General features: G+C 39.1%; 1 protein-coding gene across 1 annotated transcript in view; it reads left to right on the top strand.

The window, feature by feature from the left end:
• The window catches only part of LOC122810685, a 307542-nt gene that overhangs the window by 77048 nt on the left and 210943 nt on the right, over positions 1 to 19551 (top strand). The window lies entirely within an intron of this gene.

Raw genomic sequence — 19551 nt, 5'->3', positions numbered from 1 at the left:
TCTGATATCCAAAGAAATATGACAATATCTTGTTCAACCATGCTACTATGTGGAAAATGCCTGAGATAGCTACATAAAATATAGGCATATGAATAAAAATCATATTTACTGCTAAACAACGGGGTTGGGGGTTAGCATAATAGTTAAGCTGTTTACCTCACAGACATAGATTACAGGGTTTGATTCTCACCTTTCAAGGGAAATTGGTTAGTCTTAAATTGACCTGCAAAGGCAGCTCACCTAACACTTATCTATGAATCTAAGCTGTGGTGGCTCGTGGTATCAGTCTGCAGGACTGCAGCATCCTCCAGCTGTGGAAGAAAGAAAAAGAACATGTTTACTTTAAAATAAAAAAAAACATATATTTTTGAATTATTAAATATTTACTTGGTAATTTCTGTAAGCGAGTCCGACAGACTCGCAAATCCCTGAACTCAAACTGTGCATGTTCAGTGAGTTTCCGTTTTTTTTCCCGACTGTAATCTGCATCTGGACTGTTGTAAAATCAGTCCAAATTGAGGAGAAAAAAGGCATCAGTGTAATGCCTAGAAGATTATGTGGTTAACTGCACAGTGAATTGGAAGGGGATCAGACAGCCATGTCCGCAGTCACGTACATGATGCGGACGGCTGGATAACTAGTGATTGGTACTCGCTCTCTTCCCAAAAAAAAGAGAGCGAGAAACAAATCTGTAGTACACAATGCTTAGCATGCATATCACACATTTGAGTGCTTTCATTAGCTGCTACTATACTTTACTGAAAGGTGCTTCGTTCTGTTTCTAAAAAAACTCGTGTCTGTGTTGATTAATATTTTTTTTGGGTTTATGAGAGCTCGTTCGTTCCAGCAGACCGACAAGCAGCAAAGAATTTTTAATATCAGGAATGACTGACTGTAAGGATCTGTAACATACGAGGGCAAAGACAAAAATAAGAAAATACATCAGGGATGTTCTCACAACTCAGGGACAGGTAAGCAGCATGTTGGCGTGTGTGTGTGTGTGTGTGTGTGTGTGTGTGTGTGTGTGTGTGTGTGTGTGTGTGTGTGTGTGTGTGAATGAGGCTGTGTGCCTGTGCTAACTTGATGCATGGGCCACTAGTGGTCACTGCCATAGGAAAGTGTAATCTTGCACTTGCGGTAGTAACAGGCCATTCAGAGGCATTCAGATTAGCCAATGAGGTATTTCCTCATTGTGGTTAACATGTCGTTGCATCATATTTTTCTGCATTGTAGAATTGGTCCCTTTAAGCTGTAGCTCTTAACTACCAGTAGTAGCATTCATTCTGAATCCCTAGATGAGTCATAAGTCATGACAGTGGGTCCCTGGCTGTGCAGAGGCCAAAAAGAAAAATGTAGAATTTAGCACAAGACCATTCATTAAAATAGTTGCTTTTACCTATCAGTTAAATGCAAAGACTTTTATTTAACATTTAAGTGAAAATAATTTGAAGTAACCATAATGAAGAATTGTCAGAGCTCCAATGGTGTGTTAAATACAGCAACCTTTTTGTCAAATTTTTTTTTTTTTTTTTTTTATGACTCTCATCACCATATAGACTCATAACTAAGTAAAACTCATTTCATTTATAAAAATAACAAGGTTAAGAATGTCTAAACAATTATGGGTTTATTATACAGCTGAGGGAATCATCAGAAAATGTCATAAAATAATCTTTACTGATTAAATATTGCTGTTGTAAATGTACTTCAGGATCCTAATCCTATCCTAGCCTTACTATATAATTTGATTTGCTATCGTGGTTCGTTTATGGGTGACCTGAAATCAAGCATGGAATGGAGTATGTGGTTCTTCCATTTATGAGGTATTTAGTTGAGATTTCTTCTTTTTATGGCAGTCCTAAACAGAGGGGTTTTTTTTCTTGTCATGGCAGACCTGAACAGAGTTTTTTTCCCTTGTTATGGCAGACCTGAAAGCAAGCATGGAATGGAGTATGTAGGTTATTCCATTTATGAGGTATTTAGTTGGGTTTCCTACTTTTTATGGCAGACCTGAACAGAGGGTTTTTTTTTTTTTTGTTATGGCAGACCTGAACAGAAGTTTTTTTTCCTGTTGTGGCAAACCTGGACAGAGTTTTTTCCTTTATGGCAAAACTGAACAGAGGTTTTTCTTTGTCTTCTGGCAGAAGTAAGTGTGTGTAATAACCCAGTTACATACAGCTGGTGGCTACAGAGAAGTGAACTCAGGAACTAGACTTAAACCCTGAGTCTTGGGAAACAGGCAACAACAGCTTAGCTTCTCTACCTACTGCCACTTGTGAAATTTTTGCCTCATATATTTGTTCTGTTCCTCATAATGTTTGTGGTTTTTCAGGATTTTGAATTCATTAAATAATGACAGGCATTTGAATTTCAGATTTCATATTCTTCAGAAAGTACATGGTAACACAAAAACTTTTATTCTAGCAAGTTTCTGTTTATATGATCAATATTTGAAATTTGTCCCTATTTTTGTGGCTGTATAGTGGCTTTGTCCAGGTTTTTTTGTGTTAAGAGGTTGACAGCTTTGGTGAGATCTGAATTCACTGAATATGTTTGGGGGCTGTATTCCCCCATTATTGTCTATGTCTAGCTGTTTTGTGCTAAGAGATTGAGAGCTGTGGTGAGAACTGAATTCACTAAATGATAGCCACTTAAGTTTTAGTTTGTCATTCACGAAACAGCTGATTTTGGTATAGTGGTATGTTTCTCTGACTGTAGTGCATAGGGTACTGGGTTCAAGGCTTGGCAGTGAAATGCATGGTGGTAATGCAGCATTTTATTCTAGCAACTTTCCAAGATTATACAAGCAATGTTTAAAATGTGTCCCTAGTTTTGGAGCTTTTGTCCCTCCCCCCCCCCAATAAATGTTGGCTTTTTCCAGATTTTGTGTGTTTCAAAGTTGACAGATACAGTTGAATGTTGAGCAGATGTTATTAGGAAATGAAAGCTTGAAGAGAAGTTTAGTGCTGCTTATGTTAAATCTGCTGGCATTGTTAATAGCACAACAGGGAGTATACTTGCTTTTGATGCAGAAGACTGTGGGTTCTACTCCCACAGTATATAGCTGCATTGCTAACACTGTACTGTGTTGTACTTTTAAAGGGGGTAGATACTGCAGTTATGAGAATGTCCTCTTTGGCAGAGATACCTAGTAACAATGAACCTGTTATCAGTTTGCCATCCATTCCCTATTGCAATATTACTAACATATCATTTTTTATTGTACCATAGGCAATTTATTCCTGAAGGGCAACAGACACTTTATTTGTAGATGCAACAATGAAATATAAAGTTGTTTGCTAGCAACAACCTCTTCATTTAGTTACAGATCTCTTTAATGTGGAATTATTTAAATGACTTTTACTTCTGCAGAGATTGTGCATATTTATTGATACTGGTGGATTGTAGAAGTTTGAGTAGACTTTTATGATGGACATGTTCTGAATTGGGAAGTTTTGTCATTATTGGTGCATGCATTTTGTTTCATTGTTTACTGAAAAATGTTCAAAACAATAAATTTAAAACACCCTCTAACAACTGCACTGTATTATAGAAGGAATATAATTTAATACAATCAATCAGGAAGGTGTATCAAAGAAAACATGCATGTTTCCTATGCAAGGGGCCTATGATTTGAAAACAGCCCAGAGTTAATCTTTATCTGCCACTGGCCAGATGTATTTTCTTTGAATGTGGGTTTCAAAGCTGTCTCAATGAATGTGAGTTTCAAGGGCAGATACGTGTTAATGTTATGTTGATTTTCATTGTGAGACTGCATTGCTTTGTTTAGCAGATGCCTATTAGTGTTGGTGCTTGTTCTGTAAAATGTAAAATAAAACTTTTAAATTAAATCTAAATAATCATAGAATTAAAGCAGTATGCACATTACAGTGTTTTTGGTAAATGGGGTGAAATATCTAAGTAATGGGACATTAGAATAGCTGCAGGAGGAGGCCCCATTCAACCAGATTTTTACAGAATGAATAGATTTTTGCTTCTTATTTTTGGTTTGTTCCTCATAAAATTTGTGGTTTTCTGGCAAATCATTTAGTAATGAAGTCACTAAATAATGACAGACATTGAGATTCAGACTTCATACCCTTCAGAAAAATGCATGCTAAAGCAAGACATGTTCTGTCAACAGTCTAAGTTTATACAAGAGCAAGTTTTAGTACTGTTTGTATGTTCCTCCAATATATTTGGCCTTGTCCAGATTTCCTGCATTAAGAGGTTGAGAGGTACGTGCAAATAAATCACTTTATAGAATTAGGTATATCCAAACCTCTCAACTCTCCCCAATTTTGGTTCAAAATGTTGCTCTCCTCCTAATAAACCCTCCGCAAAATGGCAAATTTGTAAGAAAACGTGGATGGTTTCCAATTAGTAACATCCCAATGTTTGCGATTTTTAGCATAACCCCACCCCTTTCTCGTTGGCCACACCCCTTCCAGTTAGCCCCACCCATTTAGCTGTCTCCTGCAGACCTCCTTTGATTTGAAGTCACCAGCCACCACTGAATCTAAGTGCAAATCAGTGGTAATAAGATACAAGATAGCTGTGATATGTTTCCCAGCATTATATAAGCTTTCATTTGATACTATGAAGTACCATGTAATCCCTGCAGGGCAAAAAGTATTAATATCACACATATTCATAACATTGAATGAAAACAAATCAAAGTATCTCATTTATTGACAATTTTCACTTTAAAGCATTTCTTAGCTTTTGTGATGACTGCATCCATGAAATGCTTCCAAGTGGACGCTAAGAGCTTCAACAAAAATACATTGTTTAGGCATACTTGTATATTTTATTGGTCATGAAAAAGTACAGTTTTGTACCTACCATAAATGTAGATGTTCGAGGATCTCCATTGCTGCAGTCCTTACATATGGGTATTCCGCTGTCCACCATCGGCCCGAATACCAAAGGGCTAGAACCGGCGTCGGTCATCGGCGCCCGAGACTGACGTCAGTACGTGCCAGTACAAATGCGCATGACCGGCGCCATAACCTCAGTCTTTCTTGCCTCAGACGTCAGAATGCAAAAAACACCACCCAAACCCCAACCTAAAAAGAAAAAGGGGGGAAGGAGGGAGGGAAAATTGGACTGCAGCAATGGAGATCCTCGAACATCTACATTTATGGTAGGTACAAAACTGTACTATGTTCTTCATCTCCCATTGCTGCAGTCCTTACATATGGGTAGAATCCCAGAGCAACGGAAAAAAGGGAGGCTGGCCAACTAAATAGCATCAGGGGCTGCTAACATGCCCTGTAAGATTGCAGTGGCAAACCCAGCCCTAGACCTAGAATAAAGAGGTAAATGATAATGCTTTATAAAGGTATGTACAGAACTCCAAGTAGCTGCCTCTAGAATGTCTTTAGTAGCTACCCCTCTCAAAAAAGCTGTAGAGGTGGCCGTAGCCCTAGTAGAATGAGGCCTGATCCCAACTGGAACATCCTTGCCATGATGAGAGTAACAAAAAGCAATACAATGGCTAATCCACTTGGAAATAGTCTGTTTCGAGACAGCCTTCCCTCGTGAAGTCAAAGCAAAAGAAACAAATAATTGTTGAGATCTTCTGAACTCTTTGGTTCTGCTCAAATAATACCTTAACTGCCTATGTACATCCAAAGAATGCAAAACTTTTTCCCCTTCATTTTGGGGGTTAGCATAAAAAGTAGGCAAATGTATAGATTGGTTCAATGCCACATTAGAAATCACTTTAGGCAGAAAAGTAGGATTAGTACATAAGGAAACTCTGTCATTGTGAAAAATCAGAAAAGGTTCCACTGCCATGAGGGCCTGTAATTCAGATACCCTTCTAGCAGAAGTAACAGCCAATAAAAAAGCAGTCTTCCAAGACAACAACTGCAATTCAGCTGTAGCTGCAGGTTCAAAAGGAGGCAGAGTCAGCTTCTCCAAAACAAAATTAAGATCCCAGGTAGGAGTAGGAGCCCTCCGTGGGGGTCTTATATTCTTTGCCCCTCTAAGAAACTGTTTAACCAATGGATGTGAAAATAAAGGAGGGTCACAATCATAGTGAGCAGAAATAGCTGCAGCATGCACTTTTACAGAAGAGAAGGACAAACCCTTGTCCAATAAAATAGTCAAATATTGCAATGTACAACTCAAATTAGGCAATTTGACATCAAAGCCTTTAGCTGAACTCCAAAGAAAAAATCTCTTCCATTTACCAGCATAAACTTTTCGAGTACTAGGACGCCTGGCTTCCAAAATAACATCCAAAACTTGTTGAGGGAGCTGAAGGTCCTCCTTCTCTAAAACAGAATGCGCCAGGCTGTCAGGTGTAGGGATTGCACCCTGACATTGAGAAAATGATTGTTTTCCTGAGACAATAAGCGAGGAATCTGTGGTAATGGCCAAGGTGTTCCATGAATTAGGCTCCTCAACAGAGGGTACCAATGCTGACGAGGCCAATCCGGTGCTATAAGGATCATGCAAGGTTTGTCCCTCCTGACTTTCAACAGCACCTTTGGAAGAAGAGGCAAAGGAGGAAAAGCATATACGTGAAGGTTGCTCCAACTGAAGGATAGTGCATCTATTTTCCAGGCTTTCGGATGAAATAGCCTTGTGCAAAACAGTGGCAGTTGGAAATTCAGAGGAGAGGTGTACAGATCTATGTCTGGAGTTCCCCAAGCCATGGTCAACTGAAGAAATACCTGAGGGTCCAATTTCCATTCGTGAGGATCCACAATCTGTCTGCTCAGAACATCTGCTAAAGAATTTTGTGCTCCTGGCAGAAACTGTGCTCGAAGAGTGATGTGCAGATTCAAAGCAGTTTCCCATAACAGCATTGCTTGTCTGCAAAGAGGGTAAGAATGAGTTCCCCCTTGCTTGTTGATGTACCACATGACAGTTGTGTTGTCTGTTCGAATCAACACCAGTCCTGGTTGAAGTAGGCTCTTGAATCCTTCCAAAGCAAATTGAACTGCCAGCATCTCTTTCATGTTGATATGCAAGTGAAGTAGCTCTGGGGGCCAAAGGTCTTGAATCCATTTTCCTTTGAAATGAGCTCCCCAGGCTGACTCCGAGGCATCTGTCGTCAATATCTGACTTGCCTCTGGTTGGGTCACAGAGAGCCCCTTGTTTAGGTGACATTCCTGAGCCTACCACAGAAATTCTTTCTGAATGCAAGGTAGAATCCGAATGACAGTGTCCAAATCATGGCTGTGTTGAGTCCAAATGCTTTTGAGATACCATTGTAGCTTCCTCATATGCAGTTTGGCATTGGGAAGTACTAGAATGCAAGATGCCATGAACCCCAAGGCTTGAAGGACTGTCCTTGCAGTCAGCCTGTACATTACTGATAGCTGTTGGAAGTATAGGTGAAGATTTCTTTGTTTGTCTGGGGTAAGAAATGCCATCTGAGCAGCTGTATTCAGTCTCACACCCAGAAAATACATCTCCTGTGAGGGTACTAGACTGGACTTTATTTCGTTCGCAGAATACCCTAGGCATCTTAGAACTGTCATTACATACTGCAGATGTTGAAGAAGTTCGTGCTTGCCTTGAGCCAGGATCAAACAGTCGTCCAGATAAGGATAAATTTGAATTCCTGTTAGTCTGAGAAAAGCTATTACTGGAGCCAGGACTTTTGTGAATACCCTGGGCGCAGTAGACAAGCCAAAGGGCAATGCAGAGAACTGATAATGCAAATTCCCATTCCGAAACCTCAGGAATTTCCTGCAACCGGGCCTGATAGGAATGTGAAGATAGGCCTCTTTGAGATCCAGAGTCACCATCCAGTGATCTTTGCCCAGCATAGGTAACAGCTGTTGCAGTGTTAACATCTTGAATTTTGGAATTTCCAGAAAGGTGTTTAGAATGGACAAATCCAGAATTGGCCTCCAAGTATTCCCTTTCTTTGGCACTAAGAAAAGACGGGAATAAAACCCTGTGCCTCTTTCTGCAGAAGGTACTTCCTGTATTGCTCCCAACTGAAGCAGAGAAGAAATTTGTGGCTGTGCTTCCAGTCTTTGCTGATGAGGCACATCCGGCATACCTTTGAAAGGAGGGAATGTGTGAAAATAAAATTTGTAGCCTCGATTTATTATGTGCAATACCCATTTGTCTTGGGTAACCAAATGCCAATTCCTTTTGAAAAGTCCCAGTCTTCCTCCTAGAGGAGCTGCCAGCAAGGCAGAGTCCGGCAGCTGAAGACACGGGTCATTGGGCCTGTTTCCAAAAGGACTGACCCCTGCCCTCCCCAGCAGAAGGGGTAGAAGAACTCAAAGACCTAGAAGTAACAGGGCCCTGAGAGGAAGCCCTACCCCTACCCCGCCTCGACCTGCCCCTAGATTGATAATCCGAAGAGGGGAAAGACCATCCCTTAGCAGGCCAATTCCTACTGAACTTAGGGGGCTGAACCTGTAAAAAGTCCTTAACTGTCTGCATAGACTTAGCTTTTTCCTCCATTTTTTTCAAAACTGATTCTACTGGAGGACCAAAAAGAACATCAGATTGTAGAGGAGCATCCATAATTCGAGCCTTAACATGCTCTGACAAGGGCTGATCTTTAAGCCAGGCATGCCTGCGAACAACTGAACCAGTAGCAGCCACCCTGGAAGAAGCCTGTAAAGCATCAAAACCACACTGCAAAGAATGCTTACCAACTTGGTCTGAAGCATGCACTAAATCCTGAAGCTCCTTACATTCAATACCTTCAGCTAAAGCATCTACTTTACATTTCAATTGGCCCAGCAAATAATTTTGATACCTGAGCATATGAAACTGACAATTTAAAGCTCTCATAGCCAAAGTAGAAGAGGTATACAGTTTTTTTTCCCCACCTATCCAGGGCCCTAGCATCCTTGTCCAAAGGAACTGGATTCCTAACCACAGAAGCCCTAACACCTTTGGGGCCTTGAGTAATAGTTTCAGGATCAGCCCTAGGACTCTTATATAAGTACTTGTGAGCTTCCGGAACCCTGTAGTATCTATCTGGTTTAACCGGGGCAGGAGGCAGAGAATCTGGGTTAAGGGCAGCCTCAGAAAATACATCCTGAACAACATCCAGTACAGGGGGAATAGCCAAGGGCCTATGCTGAGGCAAAAACAAGAATTCTCTTAGCCTTTTACGAGAATCAGAATAATCCTGGCCCTCCCATTTGAAATGTTCCCGCATGGAATGCAAAGTCTCAGAGAAAGAAAAATCTTCTGGAGGGGACACAGAGGGAGTAGTGTCCTCAGCCTCCGAATCAGAATAGGGAGGGAAATCCTGAAGTTCTTCTACAGAAGAATCTGACTCATTGGAAGACTGAACCAAACCCTCCAACTCTGTCTCTACCCTGGGCCTCTTCGCGGGGGGGGGGCATAGAACCCCTAATTAAAGTAATCAAATCTTCAGCCATCTTTAACATGTGCTTCCTAGGAGCTGGACCCTGGGGACTAGCACCAGCAGGGGCAGACTTAGACATAGAATGGGCTTTGCTTTGAGAAGGAGGAGGCCTAACTACCCTATGAGGGGAGGGAACCAACGACATCAGAGAGGCACCCTCAGCCTGGCCTAACACAGGAGAAGCCACTTCCTGTAGTAACAAAGGCTCCCCTTGAGACTCAGGTAAACTTTCAGAAGGAGCCGCTGAAGTAGCCAGTGGTGCTACAGAACCGGCGTCCGGAGTGGACGACTCATCCTGTTTGGACCGCAAAGACTTTTCCTTGCATTTCTTAGAAGAACCAGTCGTCGGAGAATCCAACGGCATGTTGTAATTACGTTTACCAAACACCAGCCTAGCACAGTCCAACCGACGTTTAATAGTACGCTTGTTAAAAGTAGCACAAAAGCGACACCTAACAACGTCGTGCTCAGGCCCCAAACAAGGAATGCAGAGTGAATGGTAATCCCTATGAGGAATCTGTTTCCCACAAGAAATACAGTTATTAACTTTTTCTGACATCCGTCAATACTGAGGCAAGAAAAAAACAAAAGTGTCCCCAACGGGGTACTTAGCCCAACTTGGTCTCCGGTCTGAAACTCGAAAACCGACAATTCCAGAATGCCGAACGGCACTTGCAAATGCTGCTTCTGCTTAGGACAACGCGGCAAGAAAGACTGAGGTTATGGCACCGGTCATGCGCATTTGTACTGGCACATACTGACGTCAGTCTCGGGCACCGATGACCGACGCCGGTTCTAGCCCTTTGGTATTCGGGCCGATGGTGGACAGCGGAATACCCATATGTAAGGACTGCAGCAATGGGAGACGAAGAACATCAAATATATTTGCAAAGTGGTGACAGTTAAACATCAGTTATCAATAGAGATTTTTCCAGTATTATGTACCCTTTCATTTGATATCATAAAATAGTATATAAACACCTTCTGGTTCAAGTTATTAATAGAAATATTAATGTTGTATATATTCATAATTTTGAAAAAAAAACAAATCACACTACGTCATTTACTGATTACCCATATTGAGTCAGGAGCCATTGCTGTGTCATTATTTAGTAAATGCAGTCATTACTCAGTCAATCAACAGAAAAGTAGCAATTTTGCAAAGAAATGGATAAAAAATGGCTACAGTTACTAAACATGGACACACAGTGATTACTCAGACTCATGTTTTGCCCCTTTCTTCTCATGCACTCACTACACACACACACACTCACAAACACACACACACACATGCACTCGTGAATGTACACACATGCACATAAACACACAGATAGACACATGCACACATACTCACACCTTACACATATCTACAGATATATATGTAGGGTGAAAGTGCTCATCCCTTGTTTTAATAAACCATGATTTAAAGCAATACCAGCATAAATTCTGTTTTCCTAATATTTACCAACAATGCAAAGTGATCTATGACATAGATCTTACATATGAAGTTTTGAGAACATGGTCTATTTTAATAATATGTATGTCAGTATCAAAAGTAATCATTCCTGTACAATTAGTGTCCACTTTTTGCATTTTTTTCTTTCTTATAGAAAATATTCATTACCCATAACACTAAAAACTCTCTCCTTTTCTCTTTATATATATATATATATATATATATATATATATATATATGTGTGTATATATATATATATATATATATATATATATATATATATATATATATATACATTACACACACACACACACACACACACACACACACACACACACTTTCTTAGGATCATAGAATCATAGGAGGTTGCTAGGCTAATAGCCCTAGGGCCTTTACAAGCTTAGCCAAGTGCAAGCCATGATCGCAAGGGTGTCTGGTTCAAGCAGACACTAAAACAGCACCTATTGCCCCTGTCGAAGAGGGCCACATATTCCTCAGCTCCATTTTTTTCCTCTGATTTCTGCCTTAAAAATGCTGATGCATTGCATCAAAGGCCATTTTCTGAAGGGTCTATATTATATATTTGAATGCTTAACTGTTCGAATCGCTAAAGAATGAACTTTAGTGATTGAACAGTTAAATGTTTGAATATATTAAAAAAAAAAAAAAAAAAAACTAAAAGTAAAGGGTGTAAGCAGGGGACAAGCCCCCCTGCATCCTCACGTGGGGGCTGCACCCCCACCCCCCCGCTAGTTAAATATACCAACTCCAAGATCACACTACAGTGTAGGAAATGGGAAATTTTCCATTTCCACACTGTAGCACACTGAAGTGTGATCTCTTGTGTTTCTTTTTTTTTTAAATATTGTATTTTAATATATTCGAACATTTAACTGTTCGATCACTAAAGTTTGTTCTTTAGCGATTCGAATAGTTAAGCATTCAAATATGTAATATAGACCCTTTTCTGAACAATAAGAAGCACCCAATCCTCAGTGATTTCAAAAACATAAAACTGTAATGTCTGGTGAAAAAATCAGGAGCATTTTGCAATGGCACAGACAGTTAAAAGGTGTGTGTCATTATTTAAAACTTCGTCCAGCTTTCTGTTGACAGAAAACTAGCAATTTTGCAAGGGACATACCAAAAAATATAAAATACAGCCAGCTGCAGTTATCAAATAGGGACACGTAGTCATAACAGAGCCCATAATTCGCATCCTTACCATCTTGAAAATGGAGAATGCACTGCCTGTCATAGTGTAGAGTAAATGGACAAAAATTTGTAACACACCATAATGCTCCTTAATTTATTTCCTCAAGATTTCTGGGCAAGGTCAAAAATAATGGGGGCAAAAGCAAAATATCAGGAAACTGGGGGCATTTTTAAATATTACTCCAGTTCTTTAAACATTAGTAAAGCAATAGTTTTTGCATCCACAAGTTTTCAACTCTCTCTAATGGGTCCTGCATTTTCAGAGCAATATGTAGAATTGAAATCAAAATGTCTTCTATTATTGGCTAACTGTATTCCTCACTGATTTACCAGAAAGTCAAAGACGTTATAAGGTACAAGAAAAAAAATGAGGCAAAATTCAGAAAATTCTACAAAATCAAGGATAGTCGAGATGTATATACCAGCTCATTACTGAAAAGTTGGCACTCAAAATATCAAGTGCCAGCAAGATGAAAAAAGGCCAAAAACACAGGAGAAGAGTGAGTGTCAAAAATCACTCTTCTCCATAAAACATCTTTTCATAGGATGGTAAGCCTCCCTGCACCACCACCTATGTGGAGTCAAGCCCCCTACACATCCCAAGACATGTATACCAACTCTAAGATTGCCATACCTCAGAGAAATTGAATATTCTGAGAAATGACATCTCGGACTTAGTATATGTAAGTACGGTATTTCAGCCATTCATTTTCCATTTTTTCAACTCTCTCTAATGGGTCCTGACATTTCAAATGGTTCCCATATTCACTGTATGAACAAGCCAATAGCTCACTAAATTCTACTGCCAATGTATAGACCACAGCCTTTCATAATTTGAAACAAATGGAAAAATGGAGCGCAAGCATTCATTTTTATAGCCCCATAGATCCAAACCTTACAATATCTATATTGTGGAATATTGCCATTCAGAATGTGCAAGAAAAGCAAAAAACAATGAAGACTTCCTAAGAGCTGCAAGGAGGATGGTCACACATACCTTTACGTTTGTCATATTATGTAATAAACAGTTAGCATGTCTGGTACATATTCGTAATTGGAACATATGGCAAAATAAGCGTACTCAGTGTGCCTGTTACAAATATAGCTTTTGCTGATCATGGTTCCAGCCATTGCTGAAAACATTTACTGCTTGTCTTCAAAGGGATCAGGCAAGTTTTTATGTATATTTTGTATATTCTTGAGAGGGGGAGAATGAAAAAGCACACACAACATAGCATAATGTCTGTGGATGTGCCATGGCTGCTCTGAAGGCAGCAAAAATAAGCATGGCCCTTTGTGATGGTTATACTCTGTGTGTTTCAATTCAGGCAGCAATGCACCCAAAATGAAGATGAAATACTTGAAAATTTCCAATGAAAACTCTCCCTTTTCCTTATTTTATACAGGCACAAATGAGGAGTGGAATGATTGCATTTGTGCATGTGTATACATTTGCTTGTCAGTAAGCTGTGCTCTTAAAGTAGTTTATACACTCTTGAGCTTTATGTGTGGAATGGAGAATGCATTTAAGGAGAGTGGAGGAGAAGTTACTTAGGTAGGTCTATAAGTGCAAGTGAGTTTGTCACAACATGATATAATTTATGGAAATCTTACATTGTATTTAATTGTAATTTAGATCATGAAAAGTTTAAAGGAGTATAAAACAGAATAAAGTATGCTATTCAGTTAAGAAAAATGTCCTACTACCAAGACCAGCAATGGCAATATGTCAACAACTCTCAGCCACTTATAGACGTGCACTGGCATATCCTTTTCTGCCTTGGGCATTCTGACACCCCCCTCCCCCTTCCCACACCTCTGTGACATATGGGTTACCAACATAACAATCATGCATTTTCTTGATTGTGTAACAATTTCACTGTAAATAGCAACAATGATATTGCAACAACACTTTTCAACCTCAGCCTCCATACAATGGTTGTACCAAGCAAATGCAGAACAGCCACAGTCATTGACTGCATAACAGAGGACTTTCCACAGACCCAGGCCATTGCAGACCTACAAGTCTGACCAGCCTCATATGTAAAGCCATGGAAAGACTTATCATGGAACGTCCAAACACTGGACCCATTTAAGTCTGGATTCATCAAGGGTGGGTCATGCTTACTCAGCCTGGTGGACTTTTTAGAAAAGTTCGCCAAAGCAGTAGATGAAGGTAAAATGGCATGCACTGCATACCTTGACCTGGCCAAAGCTTTTGACACTCTCCTCCACTCAAGCATAGCAGAAAAGCTAAACAAACTGTGAATAAATCCCTTTGTCACCCAATGACTTGCCAAGTGGCTCACAGACAGGATGCAAAAAATCAAAATAGGGGAGGTTACCTCCAGAAAGAGACCAGTCTCCAGTGGAGTTCCCCGAGGATCTGTGCTGGGACCTCTCCTACTTGGCATCTACTTCTCTAAAGAAAAATCCAATGCCGAAGGGCTGTGGCTGACTAAGTTTGCAGATGACTGCAAGCTAGAGGTAGTCAGTGAATCTCAAAATTACTTTGTCATCCTGCAGGAAGGTCTGTCCCAAATAAATAACTTTTGTCAACATCATGCACTGAAACTAAATGCCAAAATATGCATTGTTGCATTCTCTGAGAATTCATCTACCCTGGGAAAATATGATATTGACAACACACCCCCAAATGTTGACCCAGTTGTTCAGAATTGGGAACTTATGTGGACAGTGACCTAACTTTTGACCACCATGTGCCAATTGCCATAAGAAAGCCCTTCTATATTGCACAGCTTATAAAAAAAGGGATTATGTCTAGATCTAGGGATATCATAGTCACTCTTTGCACAACCCCACATTAGTCCAGTCTTTGAGAATAATGCTCACTTTGCCATTTATCTGTTCAGACATTTGCAACAGTTGGAATGCCCACAGATATAGTTTCCTAAAACTATACTTGACATCCTACACATAGCAACAGGGAACCTGTATCTGCCACACAAGGCATGCTATGACCCAGTACTGGTGGATTTACTGCACATCAAGTCAAATGGCATCATAAATATTCAGTTTTAGGATTAAAACATCTTCTACAACAACAGCGAGAACAGTTTGCAAGGACAAGGTTATCTCACAGAAGATATCATTGCTCTGGAATGGACTATGCATCTATGTAAAATAAAGTTTATCCCTGTCCATATTCTAGCATAATTTGGATATATGGATGGTAAACAGAAAATTTACCCCAGGATTGCTCCCTGTACTACTAATGGATTGAGGTTGATCCTAAAGCTTTATCCCATGCAGGAGTCCCCTCAAATTATCTTTGGTATGATCCCAGTTATTTTCAGTAGGGGTAATATATAATTATTGACCATGGGATGTGTATGGCAAATCATATGCCAAATGGAATAGGTTATTTCAAGCACCAAAAGGGAAACTGGTTAGGCTTAAAAAGGCCATAAAGGGCAACTAGCCTAGTACTTGCCTATGAAATTATATGTTCCGTCTCACAGTATGCCTTCTGTATTTGCTCTACATTCAGTGCTCACTGATACTTAATGCAATCTTCTAAACAAGTTTGAAGACTGGAGATGTTGCTCAGAAAGATCTATTATATGCATATTTATTATACTCATTAATCAGTCAGTCAAGGAAGGTCATGGTCCCAGTACACAGACAGAAGCATAATTTTCCACTTCACAAAGGTGTCACACCCATCATAACAAACAGCTATAGAGCTATAACTCTGCTATTCCCACTTTTAGAGGTACTTGAGAAATGTATACATCAACAAATTCTGCAGTGTTTTACAAGCTCCGTTATTATTTCATATTCTCAGCATGGCTTCACTCCTTGTTATGTGGCTGATAACTGCATTACTTGATGTGATAGAATTCACCAATATTCATCTAAATTGAGTTAACACATTTGGAACACATTTGAAACTATACACCCTGATCCCTTCAGAACACTTGATACAACATGGCACTCCAAGCTTTTGCAAAATATCAAATTCAGGAGTTGTCAAGGGGTTCTTGGGCTACTTAGTTAAAAGACAACAAACTTTTAAGATGGTTTTCTATCATTTCATACTGTATGCCAGTGAATGTTGGGGAACCTCAGGGGTGAGTGCTTTGCTCCCTATTGTTTAAAGACTTTTTGGCCAATATGATGAGTCACTGTGGCAACTTTAAATGAATGCAGAACGCCAATGGCTCAGTTATATTTTTCCTCATTAGTAAATAAGCTACAACATAGTTTTCATACATCTGTCTCTCTGTTATAGGTCTTCTCATAAATGCTGGCAATACCAAATCAATGTTATTTAAAAAAATCAACCCAGTGTCATACAACCTCCTCCAGCTCTTCCAATAATGTCTATTTCCCACTTCAGATTAGCTCATATGGGAGCATCAAATTTCTGCATTCCTCTCCTGTCAAGAAGGTTGTCAACTAAATTACTTGGTTGCCTCCTCAGCAGTCAACTTAAATTTGATATTCACACCAGTTATATGTTGCTGTCAGAAGTAACGATAAACTTGGCAAACTTTTCAAAGTTAAATCATTGTTCACTGATGCAGCAAACATATTAGCTGCAAACTTATACCTCTTCTCGTCCCTTCTTTATTCAGTAAAATTCTTCATGTGGATTCAGATGTACCTTTATGATCAATCAGAGCAGTCAAAAGATCACCCAATTTAATGCATGTCATCATGATTTGACTTTTTATCTCACTACAAGTCCTGCATTGGTTAGACGTTAATCATTACAATCATTAAATAAAAATATACTTTGTACATAAGTTTTTAATCACACACAATTGCCCTTTTCTATCACAAATAGTCAATTTCAGACAATCTGTATATTAGCTTAGATCTGCACTGGCAGACAGATTGCTGTCTCAGAAAAAAGAAAAATAAGTTTGCGACTCCACCTGTTTTAATGCAGTGGACAAACAATGGGATAAACTGCCACACAACTTTAGATATATCTAACAGATAAGAAAGTACTGAGGCATTTTTAAGATAATTGGCACTGCAACTGTAGGACAATATATTTTAATATGCAAGACTTGTTTATAGAGTTCTAACACATATATCATTACTGTATGCTGCCTTTGGTCACCTGCATTTTGTTGAATGTTATTTCTTCAACAAATGTAGAGGATGTAATTTAATATTGATGGTATGGATAGCCAAGCATAGGAAATGTTGAAGCCCCCCTGGCCTCTTTAGTAACAGGTGCTAACCCTAATCCTAAGTCTGTCTCTTCCCTCAACAGTAAGCCTGCACCTTACCTTCATAAAAACCTTCCCATAACAGTATCAATTTTAGGTTAGTATTATGGTGGTGGGGGTTAACACTGGGAGAGGAAATAGTTTTCCTTTCTTGACATTATTTTATTAGATATTCCCTGTGTTGTCTGTGTTCAAACTTTTTTGTTTTCATTTCGACATTAAATTAGTTTGATAATGCACAATTGAACAGCTGCCTTATACATTTTATCTTGTTTGTCATTTAGAATGTTTTATGTTTTAAATAGTATAAAAATCTGCCAAGTGTATTTAAATTATCTGTATAATATGACTTACAAAACTCATAATCTCATTTGTATGTATTATCTGTAATCCCATAATATCTGTTGTTAAAACTGTTGTACTGTTGATGTGAGTAAGTTTTCTCCCTAGAATTTGCTGCCATAACTAAATAAATGAATGCATAAATTAAAGAATAAATAAGTGCAAGAAATATGGGTCAAAACTCACATCTTGCTGAAATTATTAATTTTTCTCTCTAATGTAATCAAGCTACTGTATATGAACTTTCTATTATAAAGTCAGTTGTTCTGGTCATACTTTTCTTATTATTACTACTGTGTTATAACTACAGACACAATACTATCGTAACAGAGACAACATATCATTACCACGTTATGAACAGTAGCATGTCTCTGTGATCCGTATTAATTACTGCTGCAATAGCCTAAGCTATATGGGTTTTATCCTGCATAGGATAAAACAGTCAGCCAGCCCAAACCATTACTCAGCTTCAGCTGAGCCAAAAAAAGACAGGTTTAGGTCCAAGCCCTTCAGAGTTTTCCTAGCACCTAACAGCACTCCTCTCTGGGCTTCAGAGGATTGACGGTCGGCTTGCTGGGCAGATAAGTTCCCTTTGGGGAAGAAATTTCAAATATTATTTTTAATATTTTAATTTACTTTCCTGTGTAGGAAAGTACATTTTAAGATAGGAATGTGTGTTTTTTGACTGTCATGTAATTAGGGTGTGAACTTTTATGTTTGACAGTTTACATTTTATTTAAACATTCTAAAACCTTATTTATGTACGTATTTATTTATTTGCTTACTTTCCTATAAAGAAACAATTTTAAATTGCGTTCCTGGGCTGGTAAAGTGTTTTAGAGTGCTTTATACTGTTTTTTTTTTTTGGGGGGGGGGGTAACTTTATTCTACTTTTGAATTTTTACCACCTTATGCTGCATTGATTTCCCAGGAAAGGGCATCATTTTTGTCTTTACCATGGAACAAACTAACAGTCCCACAGCTGGTCCTTCTAGCCACAAAAAGAAAAAACTAAACAGCCTCTGCCACCACAGCAGGTTAGTAATTTTCCTCAGCTGCAGGTGGGTTACTCCACTGTAACCAAAAATGGCTTCTCAGATAACTCATCTTTTCCTGGATTTCTCTGATGTTGCCCGTACAGACATGATGGACTGGGGTTTATCCATGTCTTCTGCAGCTGTTGGAGTCCTTTCAATGGGCAAGGGAGAGCCACTGTTGTCTATATTGGGAGAAGGAGCAAGGAAGGTGCCCCTGCTTAACTGGAAGCTGTTACTGCCATTAAACATTGTGTTAACCCTAACTTTCTTGTCAAAAAGAAACAGAAAACTAAATCTGCATTGACTTCACTGAACAGTAGTAGTTTATTCAGTCTGGCTCAGGATCTTGTACAGGCAATTGACCCTTCTTTTTAGGTGGTTTCTGGGAAGAGAAAAAGGGAAACTGAATCTGAAGAAGAATGTGATGGGATAGACACATAATTTACTCCACAGGTTTAAGACTCAGACTCAGGGAAGAACATGTTATCTGAATCTTATTATCAAAGACAGTGTTTCTGAGACTATTTCCCAAATGTGTCAGTGTTTGCAGTAGGAAAACATTAAGGTTTCTCAGTTCCTCAAGAAATACCATGAAATGTGTCAAAGGAAAACACTTCAAAGACCAATGCACGTGAGGTTCAAGCAAATCTTTCCTTTATTCTTGCCGCAAGGAGACAAAAACATGTAGATATAAGATTTGTCTAAATTATTAGTGTGCAATATGCCATTTTTATACAGTTTTCTACAATGCCACACAGATAAAGTTGCTATCACTACTGATGTAGCCAGACACAATTTTCTATATACTACATAGATAATGTTACTTCAGACTTCCTGCTGACACATCTAGATTTGCAAAAACATTTGAGAAAAACAACCTGAAAAACATCCTGCTTGTCCTTGGGCCTTATTTTTACGACTTCTCTCATT

The sequence above is a fragment of the Protopterus annectens genome, chromosome 9.part0, assembly GCF_019279795.1.
Source record: "Protopterus annectens isolate FY-2018-M chromosome 9.part0, PAN1.0, whole genome shotgun sequence".
NCBI classification, from domain to species: domain Eukaryota; kingdom Metazoa; phylum Chordata; order Ceratodontiformes; family Protopteridae; genus Protopterus; species Protopterus annectens.
The sequence above is the reverse complement of the archived record's forward strand: the minus strand, read 5'-3'. Positions and strand labels throughout refer to the sequence as shown.